The following is a 23707-nucleotide window of genomic DNA, read 5'->3' on the forward strand; positions in this document are numbered from 1 at the left end:
CCCTGTTGCGTCTCCCTCCCACCCTCCCTATCCCACCCCTCTAGGCGGTTACAAAGCACTGAGCTGATCTCCCTGTGCTACGAGGCTGCTTCCCACTAGCTATCTGTTTTACATTTGGTAGTGTATATATGTCCATGCCACTCTCTCACTTCGTCTCAGCTTACCCTTCCCCCGCCCCATGTCCTCAAGTCCATTCTCAAGTAAGTCTGTGTCTTTATTCCTGTCATGCCCCTAGGTTCTTCAGGACTTTTTTTTTTTTTTAGATTCCATATATATGTGTTAGCATACGGTATTTGTTTTCCTCTTTCTGACTTACTTCACTCTGAATGACAGACTCTAGGTCCACCCACCTCACTACAAATGACTCAGTTTCGTTTCTTTTTATGGCTGAGTAATATTCCACTGTATATATGCACCACATCTTCTTTATCCATTCCTCTGTCGATGGACACTTAGGTTGCTTCCATGTCCTGGCTATTGTAAATAGAGCTGCAATGAACACTGTGGTACATGACTCTTTTTGAATTATGGTTTTCTCAGGGTATATGCCCAGTAGTGGGATTGCTGGGTTGTATGGTAGCTCTATTTTTAGTTTTTTAAGGAACCTCAGTACTGTTCTCCATAGTGGCTGTATTAACTTACATTCCCACCAACAGTGCAAGAGGATTCCCTTTTCTCCACACCCTCTCCAGCATTTATTGTTTGTAGATTTTTTGATGATGGCCATTCTGACTGCTGTGAGGTGATACCTCATTGTAGTTTTGATTTGCATTTCTCTAATGATTAGTGATGTTGAGCATCCTTTCATGTGTTTGTTGGCAAGCTATATCTTCTTTGGAGAAATGTCTGTTTAGGTCTTCTGCCTCCTTTTGGATTGGGTTGTTTGTTTTTTGATATTGAGCTGCATGAGCTGCTTGTACATTTTGGAGATTAATCCTTTGTCAGTTGCTTCATTTGCAAATATTTTCTCCCATTCTGAGGGTTGTCTTTTCGTCTTGTTTATGGTTTCCTTTGCTGTGCAAAAGCTTTTAAGTTTCATTGGTCCCATTTATTTATTTTTGTTTTTATTTCCATTTCTCTGGGAGGTGGGTCAAAAAGGATCTTGCTGTGATTTATGTCATAGAGTGTTCTGCCAGTGTTTCCCTCTAAGGCTTTTATAGTGTCTGGCCTTACATTTAGGCCTTTAATCCATTTTGAGTTTATTTTTGTATATGGTGTTAGGGCGTGTTCTCATTTCATTCTTTTATGTGTAGCTGTCCAGTTTTCCCAGCATCACTTATTGAAGAGTCTGTCTTTTCTCCATTGTATACTCTTGCCTCCTTTATCAAAATTAAGGTGACTATATGTGCATGGGTTTATCTCTGGGCTTTCTATACTGTTCCATTGATCTATATTTCTGTTTTTGTGCCAGTACTATACTGTCTTGATTACTGTGGCTTTGTAGTATAGTCTGAAGTCCGGGAGCCTGATTCCTCCAGCTCTGTTTTTCTTGCTCAAGATTGCTTTTGCTATTCGGGGTCTTTTGTGTTTCCATACAAATTGTGAGACTTTTTGTTCTAGTTCTGTGAAAAATGCCACTGGTAGTTTGATAAGGATTGCATTGAATCCGTAGATTGCTTTGGGTAGTACAGTCATTTTCACAATGTTGATTCTTCCACTCCAAGAACATGGTATATCTCTCCATCTGTTTGTATCATCCTTAATTTCTTTCATCAGTATCTTATTGTTTTCTGCATACAGGTTTTTTGTCTCCTTAGGTAGGTTTATTCCTAGGTATTTTATTCTTTTTGCATTGGTAAATGCAAGTGTTTCCTTAATTTCTCTTTCAGATTTTTCATCATTAGTGTATAGGAATGCAAGAGATTTCTGTGCATTAATTCTGTATCCTGCTACTTTACCAAATTCACTGATTAGCTCTAGTAGTTTTCTGGTAGCATCTTTAGGAATCTCCACGTATAGTACCACGTCATCTGCAAACAGTTATAGCTTTACTTCTTCTTTTCTGATTTGGATTCCTTTTATTTCTTTTTCTTCTCTGATTGCTCTGGCTGAAAGTTCCAAAACTGTGTTGAATAATAGTGGTGAGAGTGGACAACCTTGTCTTGTTCCTGATCTTAGTGGAAATGGTTTCAGTTTTTCACCATTGAGGACGATGTTGGCTGTGGGTTTGTCATATATGGCCTTTATTATGTTGAGGTAAGTTCCCTCTATGCCTACTTTCTGGAGGGTTTTTATCATAAATGGGTGTTGAATTTTGTAGAAAGCTTTTTCTGCATCTATTGAGATGACCATATGGTTTTTCTCCTTCAGTTTTTTAATATGGTTTATCACATTGATTGATTTGCGTATATTGAAGAATCCCTGCATTCCTGGCATAAACCCCACTTGATCATGTGTATGATCCTTTTAATGTGCTGTTGGATTCTGTTTGCTAGTATTTTGTTGAGGATTTTTGCATCTATGTTCATCAGTGATATTGGCCTATAGTTTTCTTTCTTTGTGACATCTTTCTCTGGTTTTGGTATCAGGGTGATGGTGGCCTCGTAGAATCAGTTTGGGAGAGATCCTCCCTCTGCTATATTTTGGAAGAGTTTGAGAAGAATAGGTGTTAGCTCTTCTCTAAATGTTTGATAGAATTTGCCTGTGAAGCCATCTGGTCCTGGGCTTTTGTTTGTTGGAAGATTTTGAATCACAGTCTCAATTTCAGTGCTTGGGATTGGTCTGTTTATATTTTCTATTTCTTCTCGGTTCGCTCTCAGAATGTTGTGCTTTTCTAAGACTTTGTCCATTTCTTCCTGGTGTCCATTTTATTGGCATATAGTTGCTTGTAGTAATCTCTCATGATCCTTTGTATTTCTGCAGTGTCAGTTGTTACTTCTCCTTTTTCATTTCTAATTCTATTGATTTGAGTCTTCTCCCTTTTTTTCTTGATGAGTCTGGCTAATGGTTTATCAATTTTGTTTATCTTCTCAAAGAACCAGCTTTTAGTTTTATCGATCTTTGCTATTGTTTCCTTCATTTCTTTTTCATTTATTTATGATGTGATCCTTATGATTTCTTTCCTTCTGCTAACTTTGGGTTTTATTTGCTTTCTCTAATTGCTTTAGGTGGAAGGTTAGTTTGTTTATTTGAGATGTTTGTTTCTTGAGGTAGGATTGTACTGCTATACACTTCCCTGTTAGAACTGCTTTTGCTGCATCCCATAGGTTTTGGGGCGTTGTGTTTTCATTGTCATTTGTTTTTAGGTATTTTTTGATTTCCTCTTTGATTTCTTCCATGATCTCTTGGTTATGTAGTAGTGTATTGTTTAGCCTCCATGTGTTTGCATTTTTTACAGGTGTTTTCCTTTAATTGATATCTAGTCTCATAGTGTTGTGGTCAGAAAAGATATTTGATACAATTTCAATTTTCTTAAATTTACCAAGTCTTGATTTGTGACCCAAGATGTGATCTATCCTGGAGAATGTTCCATGAGCACTTGAGAAGAAAGCGTATTCTGTTGGTTTTGGATGGAATGTCCTTTAAATATCAATTAAGTCCATCTTATTTAATGTACCATTTAAAGCTTGTGTTTCTTTATTTATTTTCATTTTGGATCATCTGTCCATTGGTGAAATTGGGGTGTTAAAGTCCCCTACTATGATTGTGTTACTGTCGATTTCTCCCTTTTATGGCTGTTAGCATTTGCCTTATGTATTGAGGTGCTCCTGTGTTGGGTGGATAAATATTTACAATTGTTATGTCTTCTTCTTGGATTGATCCCTTGATCATTATGTAGTGTCCTTCTTTGTCTCTTGTAATAGTCTCTATTTTTTAAAGTCTATCTTGTCTGATATGAGAATTGCTACTCCAGCTTTCTTTTATTTTCCATTTGCATGGACTATCTTTTTCCATCACCTCACTTTCAGTCTGTATGTTTCCCTAGGTCTGAAGTGGGTCTCCTGTAGACAGCATATATATGGGTCTTGTTTTTGTATCCATTCAGCAAGCCTGTGTCTTTTGGTTGGAACATTTAATCCATTTACATTTAAGGTAGTTATCATATGTATGTTCCTATTACTATTTTCTTAATTGTTTTGGGTTTGTTATTGTAGGTCTTTTCCTCCTCTTGTGTTTCCTGCCTGTAGAAGTTCCTTTAACATTTGTTGTAAAGCTGGTTTGGTGGTGCTGAATTCTCTTAACTTCTGCTTGTCTGTAAAGGTTTTAATTTCTCTGTCGAATCTGAATGAGATCCTTGCTGGGTAGAGTAATCTTGGTTGTAGGTTTTTCCCTATCATCACTTTAAATATGTCCTGCTACTCCCTTCTGGCTTGCAGAGTTTCTGCTGAAAGATCAGCTGTTAACCTTATGGGGATGCCCTTGTATGTTTTTTGTTGTTTTTCCTTTGCTGCTTTTAATATTTTTTCTTTGTATTTAATTTTTGATAGTTAGTTAGATTAATATGTGTCTTGGCGTGTTTCTCCTTGGATTTATCCTATATGGGACTCTCTGTGCTTCCTGCCCCCAATTGACTATTTCCTTTCCCACATTTGGGATTTTCAACTATAATCTCTTCTAATATTTTCAGTCCCTTTCTTTTTCTCTTCTTCTTCTGGGACCCCTATAATTTGAATGCTGGTGCGTGTAATGTTGTCCCAGAAGTCTCTGAGACTGTTCTCAATTCTTTCATTCTTTTTTCTTTATTCTGCTTGTGTTAGTTATTTCCACTATTTTATCTTCCAGGTCACTTATCCGTTCTTCTGCCTCAGTTATTCTGCTGTTGATTCCTTCTAGAGAATTTTTAATTTCATTTATTGTGTTGTTCATCATTGTTTGTTTGCTCCCTAGTTCTTCTAGGTCTTTGGTTAAATGTTTCTTGTATTTTCTCCATTCTATTTCCAAGATTTTGGGTCATCTTTACTATCATTCCTCTGAATTCTTTTTCAGGTAGACTGCCTCTTTATTCTTCATTTGTTTGGTCTGGTGGGTTTTTATCTTGCTCCTTCATCTGCTGTGTGTTTCTCTGTCTTCTCATTTTGCTTAACTTACTGTGTTTGGGGTCTCCTTTTCACAGGCTGCAGGTTTGTAGTTCCCATTGTTTATGGTGTCTGCCCCCAGTGAGTAAGGTTAGTTTCAGTGGGTTGTGTAGGCTTCCTGGTGGAGGGGACTGGTGCCTGTGCTCTGGTAGATGAGGCTGGATCTTTTCTTTGTGGTGGGCAGGACTGCATCCGGTGGTGTGTTTTGGGGTGTCTGTGATCTTATTATGATTTTAGGCAGCCTCTCTGCTAATCGGTGGAGTTGTGTTCCTGTGTTACTAGTTGTTTGGCATACGGTGTCCAGCAGTGTAGCTTGCTGGTCATTGAGTGGAGCTGGGTCTTAGCGTTGAGATGGAGATCTCTGGGAGAGCTTTCACCATTTGATATTATGTGGAGCCAGGAGGTCTCTGGTGGACCAATGTCCTGAACTTGGCTCTCCCAACTCAGAGCCGCAGGCCTGAGCACCAAGACCCTGTCAGTCACACGGCTCAAGCACCAAGACCCAGTCAGCCACACAGCTTAGAAGAAAAGGGAGAAAAAAAGAAAAAGAAAAAAATAAATACAATAAAATAAAATTAAAAAGTTATTAAAATAAAAACTATTTAAAATTATTAAAAGTTAAAAAGTAATAAAAAAAAGAAAGAGCAACCAAACCAAAAAACAAATCCAAAAATGATAACAAGTGCTAAAAAGTATACCAAAAAACACACAAAAAAACAACGGACAGATGATAGAATCCTAGGACAAATGGTAGAAGCAAAGCTGTACAGACAAAATCACACAAAGAAGCATACACATACACACTCACAAAAAGAGAAAAAGGGAAAAAATATATATATATATAAAGGAGGAAGAGAGCAACCAAATCAGTAAACAAAGCTACCAATGATAATAAACTCTAAATACCAAACTAAGACAAATGTAAAACCAGAAACAAATTAGATGCAGAAAGCAAACCCCAAGTCTACAGTAGCTCCCAAAGTCCACTGCCTCAGTTTTGGGAGATTCGTTGTCTATTCAGATATTCCAGAGATGCAGGGTACGTCAAGTTGATTGTGGAGATATAATCCACTGCTCCTGAGGCTGCTGGGAGAGACTTCCCTTTCTCTTCTTTGTTCGCACAGCTCCCGGGTTTCAGCTTTGGATTTGGCCCCGCCTCTGCGTGTAGGTCGCAGGAGGGCGTCTGTTCTTCGCTCAGACAGGACGGGGTTAAAGGAGCTGCTGATTAGGGGGCTCTCGCTCACTCAGGCCACGGGGAGGGAGGGGTACGGAGGGCGGGGCGAGCCTGCAGCGGCAGAGGCTGGCATGCTGTTGCACCAGTCTGAGGCGCACCTTGTGTTCTCGCGGGGAAGTTGTCCCTGGATCACAGGACCCTGGCAGTGGCGGGCTGCACAGGCTCCCAGGAGGGGAGGTGTGGATAGTGACCTGTGCTTGCACACAGGCTTCTTGGTGGCGGCAGCAGCAGCCTTAGCGTCTCATGCCCGTGTCTGGTGTCCATGCTGATAGCCGCGGCTCGTGCCCGTCTCTGGAGCTCGTTTAGGTGGTGCTCTGAATCCCCTCTCCTCGCGCACCCTGAAACAATGGTCTCTTGCCTCTTCGGCAGGTCCAGACTTTTTCCTGGACTCCCTCCCGGCTAGCCGTGGCGCACTAGCCCCTTCAGGCTGTGTTCATGCAGCCAACTGCAGTCCTCTCCCTGGGATCTGACCTCTGAAGCCCAAGCCTCAGCTCCCAGCCTCCGCCCACCCTGGCGGGTGAGCAGACAAGCCTCTCGGGCTAGTGAGTGCTAGTCGGTACCGATCCTCTGTGCGGGAATCTCTCTGCTTTGCCCTTTGCACCCCTGTTGCTGCGCTCTCCTCTGTGGCTCCGAAGCTTCCCCCCCCCACCCCATCCCCCCGCTCCCCGCCTCCACCAGTGAAGGGGCTTCCTAGTGTGTGGAAACTTTTCCTCCTTCACAGCTCCCTCCCAGTGGTACAGGTCCTGTCCCTATTCTTTTGTCTCTGTTTTTTTCTTTTTTCTTTTGCCCTACCCAGGTACGTGGGGAGTTTCTTGCCTTTTGGGAAGTCTGAGGTCTTCTGCCAGCATTCAGTAGGTGTTCTGTAGGAGTTGTTCCACATGTAGATGTATTTCTGATGTATTTGTGGGGAGGAAGGTGATCTTCACGTCTTACTTCTCCATCATCTTGAAGGTCTCTGAACTATTTCTATTTTTATATTCATATATATTCTAAGCTGAAAAAAACATTTGATCTTATCTCTCATTTTAAAGAGGGGAAACTGGTTTTGAGATGTGAAGGGCAAAGAATCACAGTCATTTTGGCTATAGAGCTCTGTGATGATCTAGTCCAAACTTTTCGTTTCCTTAATGGGGGCTCTGAGGCCCGTAAAGGAGGAATGATTTGTCCAAGGTAGCAAAGTGAATGATAGATAGAAATAGAGCAAGGTTCCTGGCTTCCTATCCTAGTCCCTTTATACTGTAGCGTCCTTAAGAGAATTTGTTCCTTCAAGAAAGATGCTCTGATTCTAAAATACAGGGGTGAACAGGGCAAGACCCAAGAAACACACTCAAATCGGAGAACTGTTACGGTATCTCCTGGTTGGCTCCAGGCTTCTTTAGTTGCATTTTTTGCTGTACGTAGTTAGTATACTTAGTATATGGTTGTGATGTACAATAATTTATGTAATCATTTATCTCCAACTTTGATTTTAACTTTTAAGTTATTTCATTTTCTCACAATGATAATGATGCTGATGAACATCTTTACACGGAAATATTTTATAGCTGTAATTATTCATTTATAACTGATTCTTGGAATTAACATGAGTAGGATAAAAGGTGTGAGCATTTTCGTAATATTTTAATTTTATTGACAAGGTTGATTTACAAGGTTGTATTAGTTTCAGGTGTACAGCAAAGCAATTCAGTTATACATATACATATATTCATTCTTTTTTAGATTTTCTCATATACGTTATCACAGAATATTGCATAGAGTTCCCTGTGCTATACAGTAGGTCCTTGTTGGTTATCTATCTTATATATAGTAATGTGTGTGTGTTCATCCCAAGCTCCTGATTTATCCCTCCCCCCCACATTTCACCTTTGGTAACCATAAGTTGGCTTTCAGTATCTGTATGTCTGTTGATGTTTTGTAAATAAGTTCATTTGTATCTTTCAAAATTAGATTCCACATATGAGTGATATCATGATATTTGTCTTTCTCTGTCTGACTTCACTTAGTGTGATAATCTATAGGTCCATCCATATTGCTGCAAATGGCATTAGTTCATTCTTTTTTATGGCTGAGTAATATTCCATTGTATATATGTACCACATCTTCTTTATCCATTCCTCTGTTGATGAACATTTAGGTTGCTTCCATGTCTTGGCTATTATAAATAGTGCTGCAATGAACATTGGGGTGCAGGTACCCTTTCAGATTATGGTTTTCTCAGGGTATATGCCCAGGAGTAGGATTGCTGGATCATATGATAGTTCTATTTTTAATTTTTTTAAGGAACTTCCATACTGTTCTCCATAGTGGTTGTACCAATTTATATTCCCACCAACAGTACGGGAGGGTTCCCTTTTCTCCACACGTTCTCCAGCATTTATTTTTTGTAGACTTTTTGATGATAGCCATTCTGACCAGTGTGAGGATACCTCATTGTGGTTTTGATTTGCATTTCTCTGATAATTAGTAATGTTGAGCATCTTTTCATGTGCTTTTTGGCCATCAGTATGTCTTCTTTGGAGAACTATCTATTTAGCTCTTCTGCCCATTTTTTGATTGGGTTGTTTGTTTTTTTGACATAGAGCTGCATGAGCTGCTTGTATATTTTGGAGATTGATCCCTTGTCAGTCGCTTCGTTTGCAAATATTTTCTCCCATTCTGTGGGTTGTCTTTTCATTTCATTTATGGTTTCCTTTGCTGTGCAGAAGCTTTTAAGTTTAATTAGGTCCCATTTGTTTATTTTTGTTTTTATTTTCATTACTCTAGGTGGACCTAAAAAGATCTTGCTGCAATTTATGTCAAGGAGTGTTCTTCCCATGTTGTCCTCTAAGAGTTTTATAGTGTCTGGTCTTACATTTAGGTCTTTAACCCATTTTGAGTTTACTTTTGGGTATGGTGTTAGGGAGTGTTCTAATTTCATTCTTTTACATATAGCTGTCCAGTTTTCCCAGCACCACTTATTGAAGAGACTGTCTTTCCTCCATTGTATAGTCTTGCCTCCTTTGTCGTAGATTAATTGACCAGAGGTGTGTGAGTTTACTTCTGGGCTTTCTATCCCATTCTGTTGATCTGTATTTCTGTTTTTGTGTCTGTACCATACTGTTTTGATGACTGTAGCTTTGTAGTATAGTATGAAGTCAGGGAGTCTGATTCCTCCAGCTCCATTTTTCTTTCTGAGGGTTGCTTTGGCTATTTGGTGTTTCCACATAAATGTAAAAAAAAAAAACAGAACAATTTTGTTCTACTTGTGTGAAAAATGCCATCGGTAATTTGAGAGGGATTGCACTGAATCTGTAGATTGCCTTCGGTAGTATAGTCATTTTGAACATATTGATCCTTCCAATCCAGGAACGTGGTATATTCTTCCATCTGTTTGTGTCCTCTCTGATTTCTTTCATCAGCGTCTTATAGCTTTTAGAGTAGAGGTCTTTTTGTCTCCTTAGGTAGGTTTATTCCTAGGTATTTTATTCTTTTTGGTGCAATGGTAAATGGGATTGTTTCCTTAATTTCTCTTCCTGAGATTTCATTGTTAGTGTATAGGAATGCAAGAGATATCTGTGTATTAATTTTGTATCCTGCAACTTTACCGAATTCATTGATGAGCTATAGTATAGTAGCTTTCTGATAGCATCTTTAGGGTTTTCTGTGTATAGTATCATGTCATCTGCAAACAGTGACAGTTTTACTTCTTCCTTTCCAATTTGGATTCCTGTTATTTCTTTTTCTTCTCTGATTGCCATGGCTAGGACTTCCAAAACTATGTTGAATAGAAGTGGTGACAGTGGACATCCTTGCCTTGTTCCTGATCTTAGAGGGAATGCTTTCAGATTTTCACTGTTGAGAATGATGTTTTCTGTGGGTTTGTCATATATAGCCTTTATTATGTTAAGTTTCCTCTATTCCCACTTTTCTGGAGAGCATGATCATAAATGGGTGTTAAATTTTGTCAAAAGCTTTTTCTGCATCTATTGAGATGATCATATGGTTTTTATTCTTCAGTCTGTTAATGTGGTGTATCACACTGATTGATTTGTGGATATTGAAGAATTCTTGCATCCCTGGGATAAATCCCACTTGATCCTGGTGTATGATCCTTTTAATGTATGGTTGGATTTGGTTTGTTAGTATTTTGTTGAGTATTTTTGCGTCTATGTTCATCAGTGATATCGGCCTGTAATTTTCTTTTTTGGTGGTATCTTTGTCTGAGTTTGGTATCAGGGTGACGGTGGCCTCATAGAATAAGCTTTGGAGTGTTCCTTCCTCTGCAATTTTTTTGGAAGAGTTTCAGAATAATAGGTGTTAATTCTTCTCTAAATGTTTGATAGAATTTGCCTGTGAAGCTCTCTGGTCCTGGACTTCTGTTTGTTGGAAGTTTTTAAATCACTGTTTCAATTTCAGTACTTGTGATTGGTCTGTTCATATTTTCTGTTTCTTCCTGGTTCCGTCTTAGAAGGTTGTATCTTTCTAAGAATTTATCCATTTCTTCTAGGCTGTCCATTTTATTGCCATATAGTTGCTTGTAGTAGTCTCTTATGACCCTTTGCATTTCTGTGGTGTCAGTTGTAACTTCTTTTTCATTTCTAATTTACTGATTTGAGTCCTCTTTTTTTTTCTTGATGAGTCTGGCTAAATGTTTATCAATTTTGTTTATCATCTTCTCAAAGAACCAGCTTTTAGTTTCACTGATCTTTGCTATTGTTTTCTTCATCTGTATTTCATTTATTTCTGCTCTGATCTTTATGATTTCTTTCCTTCTGCTTACTATGGGTTTTGCTTGTCCCTCTTTCTGTAGCTAATTTAGGTGTAAGGTTAGGTTGTTTACTTGAGATTTTTCTTGTTTCCTGAGATAAGATTGTATTGCTCTAAACCTCTCTCCTAGAACTGCTTTTACTGCATCCAAAGGTTTTGCTCCGTTGTGTTTTGTTGTCATTTGTCTCTAGGTATTTTTTTTTAATTTCCTCTTTGATTTCTCCAGTGATCCATTGGTTGTTTAGTAACATATTGTTTAGCTTCCATGTGTTTGTGTTTTTTACAGGTTTTTTCCCTGTACTTGATTTCTAATCCAGTAGTGTTGTGGTTGGAAAAGATGCTTGATATGATTTCTTAAATTTACCAAGGCTTAATTTGTGGCCCAAAATGTTATCTATCCTGGGGAATCGTCCATGAGCACTTGAGAAGAAAGTGTATTTTGCTGCTTTCAGATGGAATGTTCCATAAATATCAATTAAGTCCATTTGTTCTAATGTGTGTCATTTAAGGCCTGTGCTTCCTTATTGATTTTCTGTCTGGATGATCTGTCCATTGATGAGAGTGGGGTATTAAAGTCCCCCACTATTACTGTGTTACTGTTGATTTCTCCTTTTATGGCTGTTAGCACTGGCTTATATATTGAGGTGCTCCTTTGTTGGGTGCATATATATTTACAATTGTTATATCTTCTTCTTAGATTGATCCCTTGATCATTATGTAGTGTCCTTCTTTGTCTCTTGTAACAGTCTTTAAAGTCTATTTTGTCTGATATGAGTATTGCTACTCCAGCTTTCTTTTGATTTCCATTTGCATGGAATACCTTTTTCCATCCCCTCACTTTCAGTCTGTATGTGTCCCTAGGTCTGAAGTGTACAGGTTAGGGTTTTGTATCCATTCAGCCAGTCTATGTCTTTTGGTTGGAGCATTTAATCCATTTACATTTAAAGTAATTATCGATATAAATGTTCTTATTGACATTTTGTTAATTGTTTTGGATGTGTTTTTCAAGGTCTTTTTTCCTCCCTTCCTCTTCTGTTCTCTTGTCTTGTGATTTGATGTCCATCTTTAGTTATGTGTTTGGATTTCTTTTTCTTTTTTGTATGTGTATCTATTGTAGATTTTTGGTTTGTGGTTCCCGTGAGGTTTTGATATAGCAGTCTTTATATGTACAAGATTGTTTTTAGTTGCTGCTCTCTTAATTTCAAATGCATTTCCTATATCCTGCATTTGTACTCTCCTCTTCTCATTACTGCTGATTTTTATATCATATTTGTGTGTGGATGATTTCCTACCTTTACTTTATGTTTGCATTTACTCATGAGCTTCCCTATTTGTAGTTTTCTTGTATCTTTTTGTGGCCTTTTCTTTTCTGCCTAGAGAAATTTGTTGTAATGCTGGTTTGGTGGTGCTGAATTCTCTCAGCTTTTGCTTGTCTGTAAAACTTTTGATTTCTCTGTCGAATCTGAATGAGATCCTTGCTGGGTAGAATAATCTTGGTTTTGTAGGTTCTTCCCTTTCATCACTTTAAATATATCCTGCCACTCCCTTCTGGCTTGCAGAGTTTCTGCTGAAAAAAATCACCTGATACCCTTATGGGGGTTCCCTTGTATGTTATTTGTTGCTTTTAATATTTATTCTGTCTTTAATTTTTGTCAGTTTGATTAATATGTCCCAGCGTGTTCCTCCTTGGGTTTATCTTGTTCAGGACTCTCTGCACTTCCTGGACTTGAGTGTTTCCTTTCTCATGTTAGGGAAGTTTTCAGCTGTAATCTCTTCAAATATTTTATCAGGCCCTTTCTCTCTCTCTCTTCTCCTTCTGGGACCCCCCCATATAATGTGAATGGTGGTGTGTTTAATGTTGTCCCAGAGGTCTCTGAGAGAGACAGTTCTCATTTCTTTTCATCGTTTCCTTTATTCTGTTCCACGGCAGTGATTTCCATCATTCTTTCTTCCAGGTCACTTATTTGTTCTTCTGCCTCAGTTATTCTGCTATTGATTCGTGCTGGTGTGTTTTTCATTCCAGTTATTGTATTGTTCATCTCTGTTCGTTTGTTCTTTAAATCTTCTAGCTCTTTGTTAATCATCTCTCATAACTTCTTTGTCTGTTCCTCCACTCTTTCTTTTTCTGAGATCTTGGATCTTTACTGTCATTACTCTAAACTGTTTTTCAGGTAGGTTGCCTATCTATCTCCTGCTCATTTAGTTGTCCTTGTAGGTTTGTGTCTTGTTCCTTCATCTGAAACATTTCTCTGCCATCTCATTTTGTCTAACTTTGGGTGTTTGTGGTCTCCTTTCTGGTGGTTGCAGGGTTATAGCTCCTCTTCTGGTGTGTGCCCTCTGGTGGTTGAGATTGATCCTGAGGCTCGCTCATGCAAGCTTCCTGGTGGGAGGAACTGGTGTCTCCCCACTGGTGGGTGGAGCTGGGTCTTGTTCCTCTGGTGGGCAGGGCTGTGTCAAGCGGTGTGTTTTTAGGTGGCTTTAGGCACCCTGTCTGCTGATGGGTGGGCCTGTGTTCCTGTCCTGCTGGTTGTTTGGCCTGAGGTGTTCCAGCACTGAAGACTGTAGGCTGTTGGGTAGGGCCAGGATGTGATGCCAAAATGGGGACCTCCGGGAGAGCTCACACCAATCAGAGCCTAGGAGAGCCTGTTCTCTGGGGCTTCTGCCACCAGTGTTATTCTCCCTCCCACCCCTGCCCAGTGAGCCACAGCCAACCCCTGCCGGCCCAGGAGACCCTCTAAGACTCGAAGGTAGGTCCAGCCCCAGCTCCTATGGGGTTACTGCTTTGTGCTGGGTCCCAGTGTACATGAAACTTTGTGTGTACCCTCCAAGAGTGGAGTCTCTGTTTCCCCCAGTCCTGTGGAGCTCCTGCACTCGAGTCCCACTGGCCTTCAAAGCCAAGTGCTTTGGGGCTTCTTCCTCTTGATGCCAGACCCCCAGGCTGGGAAGTTTGATGTGAGGCTCAGGATTCTCTTGTGCGAGAACCTCTACAGTATAGTTACTTTCCAGTTTGTGGGTCACCCACCTGGCAGGTATGGGATTTGATTATCTTGTGAAACTGCCCCTCCCGCTGTCTCATTGTGGCTTCTTTGTCTTTGAATGTACAATATCTTTTTTGGTAGGTTCCAGTCTTTTTTATCGATGGTCGTCCAGCAGTTAGTTGTGATGTTGGTGTTTTCATGAGAGGAGGTGAGCTCAAGTCCTTCTACTCCACCCTCTTTTCCAGAGTCGAGGGACTGCTTTTAGTTTGGACGCTTGGGGCCTCTTTCCTCAGAATATGCTGTCCGTTATTCCCTTGATATCGGGTATGCAGGTACAGCGGCCCTTGTACGTTCCTGGGACACTGGCAGTAGGGCCTGGTGCCTGCTCGCAGATTTCCTAAGGGTGGGTGCTGAGTTCTCCTGGGACATCAGGGACAGGGCCAGGCTCCTGCGTGCAGGTCTCGTAGTGGTGGCCTGTGCCTGCCTCTGGAGCCCACGATGGCGGCAGTGACTCGCACCTGCCCCCAGAGCTCCTGTAGGTGGTGTCCTGTTGCCTGGGAGTGCTCACAGGGAAAGAAGCTCTTACAGTGGTCCCGCCCCTCTCCTCATGCATTCCCCGCCCCCTCCACAATAATGGTGCCTTGATTCTCTGGTGGGCCCAGTCTTCTTCTGAGTATACCCTTGGTTGCCACAGTCCAGCTCCTTCAGGCTGTTTCCAGATGGCCGACCCTGGTTCTCTCCTTGGGTCTGACCCCTGAAGCCTGAGCTTCAGCACCCAGCCCCCACCTGCACTAACAGAGGGGTGTTTTAGGCTACGGATTGCAGGGCAGTGGTGCCGACCTTCTGTGCAGGTTACGCTCCATTTTGCCGTCCGCAAACTAGTTGCTGTGCTCCTCCTAGGCTCTGAACCTCCCCCTCCATCCAGTCTGCTCTCCCCGCAGGGGAGGATACTTCCCAGCATGTGGAAACCTTTTCTCCTTCACAGCTCCCTCCCTGGGGCTCAGGCCCCATCAAGATTCCTTCTTTTTCTTGTTCCTCTTGTCCTACCTGGTTATGTGGAGGTTTTCTTGTCTTTTTGGAGGTCTGAGGTCTTCCATCAATGTTTGGTAGCTGTTCTGTGAGAACTGTTCTACTTGTAGATGTATTTTTTAATGTTTTGTGGGAGAAGGCGAGCTCCACGTCCTACTCTTCCACTGTCTCCATCCCCCCTCCAGGTGTGAGCATTTTTAAGGCCCTTGATACCTGTTACCAAACGAATACAGTGTGTCTCTTTCACTCCCTTGGAGTCAGCCACTTTAACAGTGAACAGACAATGAAGTTTGTGTTTTAGAAAGAAGTTTGTGTAGAATTACAAAATGTTATTCACCTGACACCATCAGCTGGAGAAAGAGCAGCTCCAATTAAAAGAATTCTCCTACCAACTATAACTTACATACTAAAACATTAAAAAATAAAACTAATTTTAGTGGGAAACTTCCTTAAGTGGATTGTTATTTCTAGGGAGTACGTGGTAGGGACATGAAGTCATGATTGAGGTTCAGGTGCAGGGTCCAAATTATTACAGTCATTTGAATATATGCATATAGATGTATATCTCAAATGGCCATTTTGACTCTATTTCTATACTGGGTTCAGCTGCAGCAATTTCAGACTCCAGGGCCCTGAGATGAGTGCTGTCTCTTTACTAAGGGACCCAGAGTTAGTTAGCTTTTTGCTGGCTCTGAACACGCTCCCTAGTCTTCCCCCCCCCTCCTTTTCTTTTCTACTCACAGTATAAATGCAATTTTGGATTTTTGTGTTAAAAGATTACCTTCTCCCACTTTAAATTGTTGCTTCTTCCTGTCGGCCTAGGCCTCAGAGTGCAGGTGACCATGCTCCCTCCGTGAAAGGAGATGTGTGTTCATGGAGTATCTCTATGGGCTGAGCACTGGACCAGGTTGTGTGCACATGGTAGAGTCCAGACAGACAGCATACCTACCCTTGTACAGCTTGCAGTATGTTTTGGGAGCCAGATTTTCAGCAGTGAGGTATACAGCTATGTATTTGATTACCTTTGCAGAAGGGACAATGAAGGAAAGGTGTGGGATCTTTTGGAGAACAGTGTGAAGGTCAGAGAAAGCTCCCCTGAGGAAGAGACATTTACACTGAGTCCTAAAGAATGAGTAGGAACTTTCCTGGTGAAGGTGAGTAGTGGTTAGGGGCAGAGTGGAGACAGCTGTTGGAACTATGTGTGACCTGTGTATTAGAGAGCCGGATGACCTCTCTCATGGTGCACGTGGCTTTGTCATAGTTATTTGTTGTTCAGAAGTGTTTGGAACTTTCTTCAGATTCAAGACTCCTGGAAATCTGACTTCTGGAGAAGAAAGGTGATTCGAATTAAAGTCATATTCCTACGATTTAAATTTCCCAACCTAACTTCTACGTAAACTCCAACTTCTTGGAACCGTTCTACTCTCTCATCCACAACCAACTATCCTTGCAGTGAGCTGCTGTACAGAGGTAGATAGTTGATAATAAGACGGAACACCCCTGAGTGAGTGGCCGCACATCAGACACTGCCAGACACTCATCCTCTGTTATCTTCCTAATGCTCGTGTCAACCCCAGCCCCATTGCACAGGGGAGCCAGTTTGGGTTCAGACTACTTACAAGACTTGTTTGCAAATGCCAAGGCCCAAATTCGAACCCAGTTCTATCTGACTCACAAGCCCAGCTCTCTCTTTCTCCTGCGTGGGGCTGAGTCTCAGAAGAGGAAAGCAGGTGGGGACAGAACCTTGTCCTCAGTGCACCTGGGCATGACCCTGCCCGTTCCAGTTGGAGACATTTCACTGTGGACCCAGACAGCCAGGGAACCCTGGGTATGGGACCCCCCCCCTCCCCTTGAGAAGGAGAAAGCAGCTTTTCTCGGGAGCAGCGACAGGGTGGGAAATAGCTGAGGCTCCCAGCCTTACCAATCAATCCTGACTACCCAGACAGGAGTTTCCCCTGAACGCAACAAAGTCCTGGTTTCTGTCTCCTGCTTCCACAGCAGGAAGCTCTCAGGGCAGGAGAGGGGCCAGAGACAGGCTTCCTTCCTCTCCTCCCCCTGTCCTTCACCTGCTAGCCTGTTTAATTTCCACCTGTACCCTTGGCCCCAGTTCCATGTTGTGGGAAGCTCCCTGCCCGGAAACTCTGAGCCTGGTGCTCAGCGTCTCATTGGCAGCGCACAGACTAACTCCATGCACCTTCCCAAGTGACAGTAATTGAGCACTTACCATGTGCTTGGCCATGGGTTAGAATCTCTGTGCATGTTATTCCATTTAGACTCCAGAACCATCCAACAAAGTACACATTTGAGACTCAGGTGGAATCACTTGTACAGGTGGCCGATCTCTGTGTAGGATTTAGGATTTCCTGACTCCAAGCAAATAATAGTAGTTACTGTTTTTCGAGAGCTCACTGTTTACCACGCGTAGCGTCCCCTGTTCTTACGTGCGTCATGTCATTTCATCACTACAGTAGCCCTGTTGTAGGTGTGGTCTCTTTTATCTTCACCTTATAGATGATGCAGCTGAGGCTTAGAAGGGTTGAGGCCATACAGCAAGTGGTCGAGCTGAGACACAAAGCTCGGGACTCTGCGCCACACAGCACCTGCCTCTAACCGCCGTTCTGAGCATCTAGTTGCAGTGGGCTTGCACCGTGCCCTTCCTTCAGTGGATGGGCCTCTTGCTTTCCTGGTCCTCCTGGCCTGGGTCCTAGGTATGAACTGCAGCCCCAGAGCTAAGCACTTTCTCCTGGACTGCCTTCCTGCCTCCTCTCCCCCTAAACCTCTCCCCAGTCCCCAGAGCTGGGGCCTCCTCCCGGTCACTTGGGCCAGAATGATGTCTGTCTGCTCTCTCCAGCCTTCCTCCCCTTGTTTGTCTGTATAGACACCAGCTGTTGCCCACGTTTGCCTTGTGGGGTGACCTGGGCCCTGCTGGCCGACAAGAGCAAGACAGTGCAGGAAACTCCATCCGACAGGGGTGACCAGCTTCCTGCCCAGACACCTGTGTGCAGCTCAAGGCAGGCAGGAAGGGGAGGGACTCAGCTGCTCACATGCCAGCTTATTATTTTCCTGTTGGAGCCCTGAGTCTAGAATACAGAGCAGATTTCCAGAACGGTTGCTTCAACAGTTTCCCCTTGTAACGATAACAAAAACATATTCATTTCTAATTGAAATCATTCTAAGTAAGCATGTGTTGGGGGTGTAAGGGAGGAAGGAGAGACAACCTTAAAATATTGGACATACCAGGGCTTTCTAAGGCGTGGTGGCATGGAACGCTGGTTACGGTCATGTCTCGGGCGGCTGCTAAAAGACTGATTCTGGAAGATGTCTGGGGAGTCGGGATGTAGTCCCAGTTCGACAACTTAGCTCTGAGGCCTTGGGCAGGCCAAGTTCATTAGGTTTTTCTCTCTTGATGTTTGGATTAGATTCATGTCTAAGGACCCTCCACAGGGCTTCCTGAGTGAGGTGGTGAGTGAACAGGAGCTTGAGGGCTGATCAGGGCTGGGCTCAGGGCAGAACGAAAGAAATAAGCCCAGGAGCATGTTTCAGCACAGGACGGCACACCCAACTGATGACATTAAATGCAGGGTTGCCACATGCCTTCGCTAATCTAAGTGAAAACCTGTTTTCTTGAGAAAGGGCATGAAACCCAAACGTAGTCCATTGGTCCAAGGAGGCTAGCGATTCTATAAGATATGGGAAGATAACCAAAAGCATGAGATGGAAAGCAGCCGTCTTAGCAGAGCTGATAAAGGGTTGGACGTTGAGTTGCAGAGTTGGGGATATACATCAGCAGGTCTAACATCTCAGCTTAGCAGCCAGAATGGTCATCAGAAAAGAAGTCAGGCGGCCTCACACCTCTATGCACGGCCCTTCCATGTCCCTCCATTTTACCAGAGTGAAAACCAGTCCTCCTGATGGCCTGCGTGCTCTGCCCACCCCCAGTCCTCTCTGCCCTCACCCCCCACCATGGGTGGCTTGCCCCACTTCACCCCAGCCCTCTGGACTCCTTGCCATCCCACACACAGGCCAGGCATCCTCCTACCTTCCAGTCTTCACCATTAGCTGTTCTTTTGGCCAAGAACATTCTTCTCCATTCATCCTCATGACTCACTCCAAGTCTTTGCCCAAGTGTTGTGTTCGCAATGTGCCCCACCCTGACCACCCACCTTACATCACCTCTGGCACTCCCACACCCGTTTACCTTGGCTTCCATCCTTTCTTCCTTCCATAACACATCACTTTGGCACATACTGTAAAATGTATTTATTATTTATCGTCTGGCAGTCTCTATACCTCTTGGCTGCTGGCATGAAAATCTCATGAGAGCAAGAATGTGCATTTATTTTGATCACTGTTATATCCCAAGTTCTGGTGCACCCCACTGCTGAGAACCTGCTGTGTGATAGGTACCGTGCTAGGCCACGAGCGAGATGGACCTGGGCCTATCCATGCTGTGTTCGTATCTTGGGGACCAGTGGCCAGGCATTAAGAGCACAGTAAATGCTAATGGAGACACAGCAATTGAGGAGCGTCAGTGTAGCTTCCTAGAGAAAGGCAACATCAGGTGAGACATGGAAGGTGCCGTAGGTCTTACTCAGGTAAAAGAAGTAGGAGGAGGGCCAGAGATAAAGATGAGAGAGAGGAGTATTTCTGGTAGAGGGCAGAGTCTGTGAAAAGCCCAGAACAAGGGAACACATTAAGGAAACCCTAATCCCTGAATATGGCTAGAGCACAGTGCAAGAGGGGAACGGGTGAGAGGTGAGACTAGAGGCATGAGCAAGGCTTTTATAAACCATGCTGCGGAATTTGAACTGTATCCAGGGAGCAGTGATTTTTAAGCACTGAACCAGCCTAGAGGATCCTAAAAGGCTTCCTGGAAGAGGGGACGGATGTGCTCAACTTGTAAGATTAGTAAGAGATAACAGGCAAATGACTAAGCAAAGTAGACTAATCTCCTTGTCCAAAATTCACTGCTTTCTGGAGTATTATGATTTCCCCCGTTTGGGGTGTAGCTTTGACTTTTTCCTGTGGGTGAATTAAACACTCATTTCAACTTGATCCTATGAAAGGAATCAGACCTTTCTATCCCCCCAAATTATTATCCATTGTCAATGCCATCACCACTGTCACCATCACCAGCATTATTTACTGAGCACATACTATACACCATGCACTGTGCAAGTGCTTTTACTTGAATTTTATACTTTATCCAAAATACTTCTCTGTGGCGGGACTGTCATTTCCCCCATTTTATAGACAAACTGAAGTCCCTCCCGCCCCCGCTTCCCCTCCGGCCAAAAGAAGTAACTTGCCTACTAGCATACGCTACTACATGACTAACAGTGCAAGGAATCAAAGCCAAGTCTCCTTCTCGTCTAGCCTGGTGTGTTCCTCCACTTTACCCATGCTTTTTCTCCATTCTCTCCTCCACTTATCCACGTTTAAACAAGCTTCTGTGTTCATTGACTGCTGCATGCCCCATGCCAGACACAGATCTACCCTACCCCAAAGGAGCTTGCAGGGGAGCCCTCCTCAGCATCAGGCCTTGGTCTACTTGATGTCATCAAGTCTTTCCACCAACACTATGAAGCCCCCCAGACTCACTGTGGTAAAGTGACTCGCCCAGGACCCCACGGTGGGTGGGTGGACAGCCAGGCTTTCTGACCGTCAGTGCAGGATGCCTCCTGCTGCCCCACACTGCACAGTCTCTGCCTGTGACCTCCCTGTTGAGTCTGATTCAGAATTCAGCCTCAGACAGACCTTCAGCCAGGGCCCTGTGGCGTTTGCCAGGCTGCATTCCTGAGCCGCTCACACACGCGGGTGGAGGTGTTATCCTGGGCAGCTCACCCACTGGGAGAAACCCCTGTGCTGAGCACCATCTCCAGCCTAGAGAAAAAGGAGAGAATCCTGGCCTTTAGTCACCGACCTGGGCTTGTTGACAGAATCCCAGAGTGGGTGGCCAAGCCGTTTATGGGACAGCCTGGCCACATGGTGCTGGGAATCCCAGATGTAAACTGGCCACCGTGGCACTGGTGCCGTGGGTGGTAGGTTTTCTTGGGAGGCCGTCTGGGGGATAAGGTGGGAAGCTGCTTGGGGAATCAGGGCATCTGGGAATCGGGCTGAGAGCCAGCTTTATCGGGATGGGACTCTTCTTTCCATTATCAGTTTCTCCCTCTGTGAAAAGGGGACCCTGACTCCCATTCTACCTGCCCCGTGGGGGTGGTGCCGAGGGGCAGTTACAAATGGGTGCAGATCCCAAGCCCCCTGCCAAACCGGTGACTCACCGCTTTGCATCTTCGTTTCCTCTAAGACGTAAAACGAGGATAGTAAAAATAGCTGCCTTATTAGTGTTGCTGGGAAGAGTGAGTAACTGGGTGCCAGGCACAAAATAAGGGATGAAAGGCCAGTGGCTGTGAAACAGACCACGCGGCAGTCAGCCGGGTCGGGGTGTGAAGAGGTGCCTTCCCCTTACTCCCACTTGCTGACAAGCTCTCAGTATTTGCAGCGGCGGCGGCGGGGTGGGGGGTGGTGGTTAGAATCCTGCAGCATCTACTAAGTGAGGCCCAGGGCAAGTTTGTTTCTTTTTAAACATGCTGAAGCCTCTATTTTCCCATCTGTAAGCCTTCCGAGGTTGTGTGGAACCCATGAGCTAGCACGTGGGAATCACCCAACACGCAGACAGCCTCCGGAGGGGCCCGTGTGTATGTGGGTACAGTGGTGTCCACAGCCTCGGACCCGGACAGACAGGCTTCCCTGTCTCTTCCGGGTCAGACCGGGAACACCTGGGGGAGTGGGCAGGGCTGGCGATATCCACCCTCTCTTCCCCATTGTAGGCCCTCGATCAGTGAAGTCACCTGGGAGGAGAGGAGCCCCCCCCCCACACCCCCAGGCAGGCCCCGAACTGGCAGTTCACTGAGAGGCTAGAGGAAGGGCAAGGTGCCGGTGCGGGTCCTCTGCACGGGGACCTCCATGAGCTGGTCTGGAGGCAGCATTGCTTCACTGGCTTCTCACCAGAACGCTTGTCTCACAGAGGGGAGTCCAAGTCCGCAGGTGCCAAGGACCTGCCGAAAGCCGTGCAGTGCTGCCTTCCAGGCCCCTAGCGAGGGCTCAGTAGACGCAGCTGCGTTTACAAGCGTGTGGGGGGCCACAAGGAGAACCTGGATCTTCCTTTTCCCTGAGACCAAACCTTCTAGACTTCGTTGTGTTCTGACTGAAATTCCTTCCCTTAGGTTCCAGACCCATTTCTTTAGGGAAACGCTGAAACTCCCTGGGCTGGCCCAGGGAGGAAAGCAAATGGTCACACTATGCTCTCACAGCCAGACGGGCCTGAGAAGCTAACGGGTGTAGGGCCCTGCCAGCCGGTAGCTTTGGAGAAGCCAGTGGAACTGCAGATGGCAGAAAGGGGAACGTGTAAGACACAAAGCGGTGGAGAAAGTCTGCATTTCTCCATCTTTTCTGCCCAGGGCATTGCCTTCTGCCTTTCTCAGACTGTGAAGGATTTTCAGACAGAGGGGAAGGTAGAGATCATTAAAATCAACTCTTAATGTACAGATCGACAGGGAACCTGAAGCCCAGAGAAGGGAGGGAACTTGTACAAAGTCACACAGCACATGAGTGCAAGAACAGAGGCCCCGTGACTTGTATTTTTCCTGTATATTTGTGCATTCATATGTCGCTTCATCCGTGGGTCCATTGAATGCCTGCCATATGGTAGATAAAGACTCAGTTCAACAACAGACAGACACGGTCCCTGCCCGGACTGCCCTGGCACACAAGCGCAGAAGTGATTCCGCACAAGAATGGTGTAAGGAGAGGAGGCTGGGATATGGGATGAGCATGATGGTGCCGTCTCTGGCCAGACTAATGAGGGAGGAGGTGGAGCTTGAGATACTACCTGGCACAGGAAGAGGAGCTGGCCAGGAAAAGGGAGGAGCAGGAATGGCTGAAAAAGCAGGAAAACACCAGTAAATAAAGCCACAGAGAGGGAGGGGACCACGGGAACCAGGTGAGGTCTGAGAAGTGTGTGGAGACCACGCAAGGCCTTGAACTCTTGCTAAGGACTTTGTGTCTTATTCCGAGAGAGAGAATCTGTTGCATGTTTGCCTGTGTGAGGCGCAGCAGGAAGCATGAGACATAGACCAGATGCGAAGCCGTCCCTAACGACTCGAGGAGCCCAATGGGAAAGAGTTAGTTGCTGAGAAAACTAACTGTGCAGAAGACATGAGTGGTAACTGGGTCTTCTTAATGTTAGCATGGGCAGGAGGATGGGTTTTGGCCTCTTTCATCTTTGCTCACAACCATATGAAGTACATTTTTAAAAAAATCATTTAAAAAATGATCTACCTTTTGTAGACGCAGAAACTCAGGGTGATGACGGTGAAGGGGTTTTTCCCAAAGTTGTTCGGCGAGTATGACACAAATGAGGATGCTAATCCAGGCCTCTCGGCTCACATGGTGGTGGTCTCCCCACTGGACCTCAGCTGTGAGATTTGGACGTGGCTCTGCCCTCAGTTTCCCCACACGGACTAGAGGGTTTTCTCTAGGTCTCTTCCAATTCTAACATTCTCTGCTTGTCTTAGAGGTGAAGAAGTTGCAGAGGAATGCTCTAGATCAGACGGTACCACCTCTGCATAGGCACGGAGGCTAGGAAGTGTCCTGAACAGGGCACAGTGAGCAGTTGTAAGCAGCAAGGCAGGCTCTGCATGGAA

General features: G+C 44.2%; 1 protein-coding gene across 1 annotated transcript in view; it reads left to right on the plus strand.

Moving 5' to 3' along the window:
• PAPPA (pappalysin 1) overlaps window positions 1-23707 on the plus strand; it is a 255828-nt gene that overhangs the window by 226792 nt on the left and 5329 nt on the right. The window lies entirely within an intron of this gene.

The sequence above is a fragment of the Delphinapterus leucas genome, chromosome 6 (genome assembly GCF_059928025.1).
Source record: "Delphinapterus leucas isolate spDelLeu-1000000601 "Yukka" chromosome 6, BTC_Dleu_Yukka2, whole genome shotgun sequence".
NCBI lineage: Eukaryota > Metazoa > Chordata > Mammalia > Artiodactyla > Monodontidae > Delphinapterus > Delphinapterus leucas.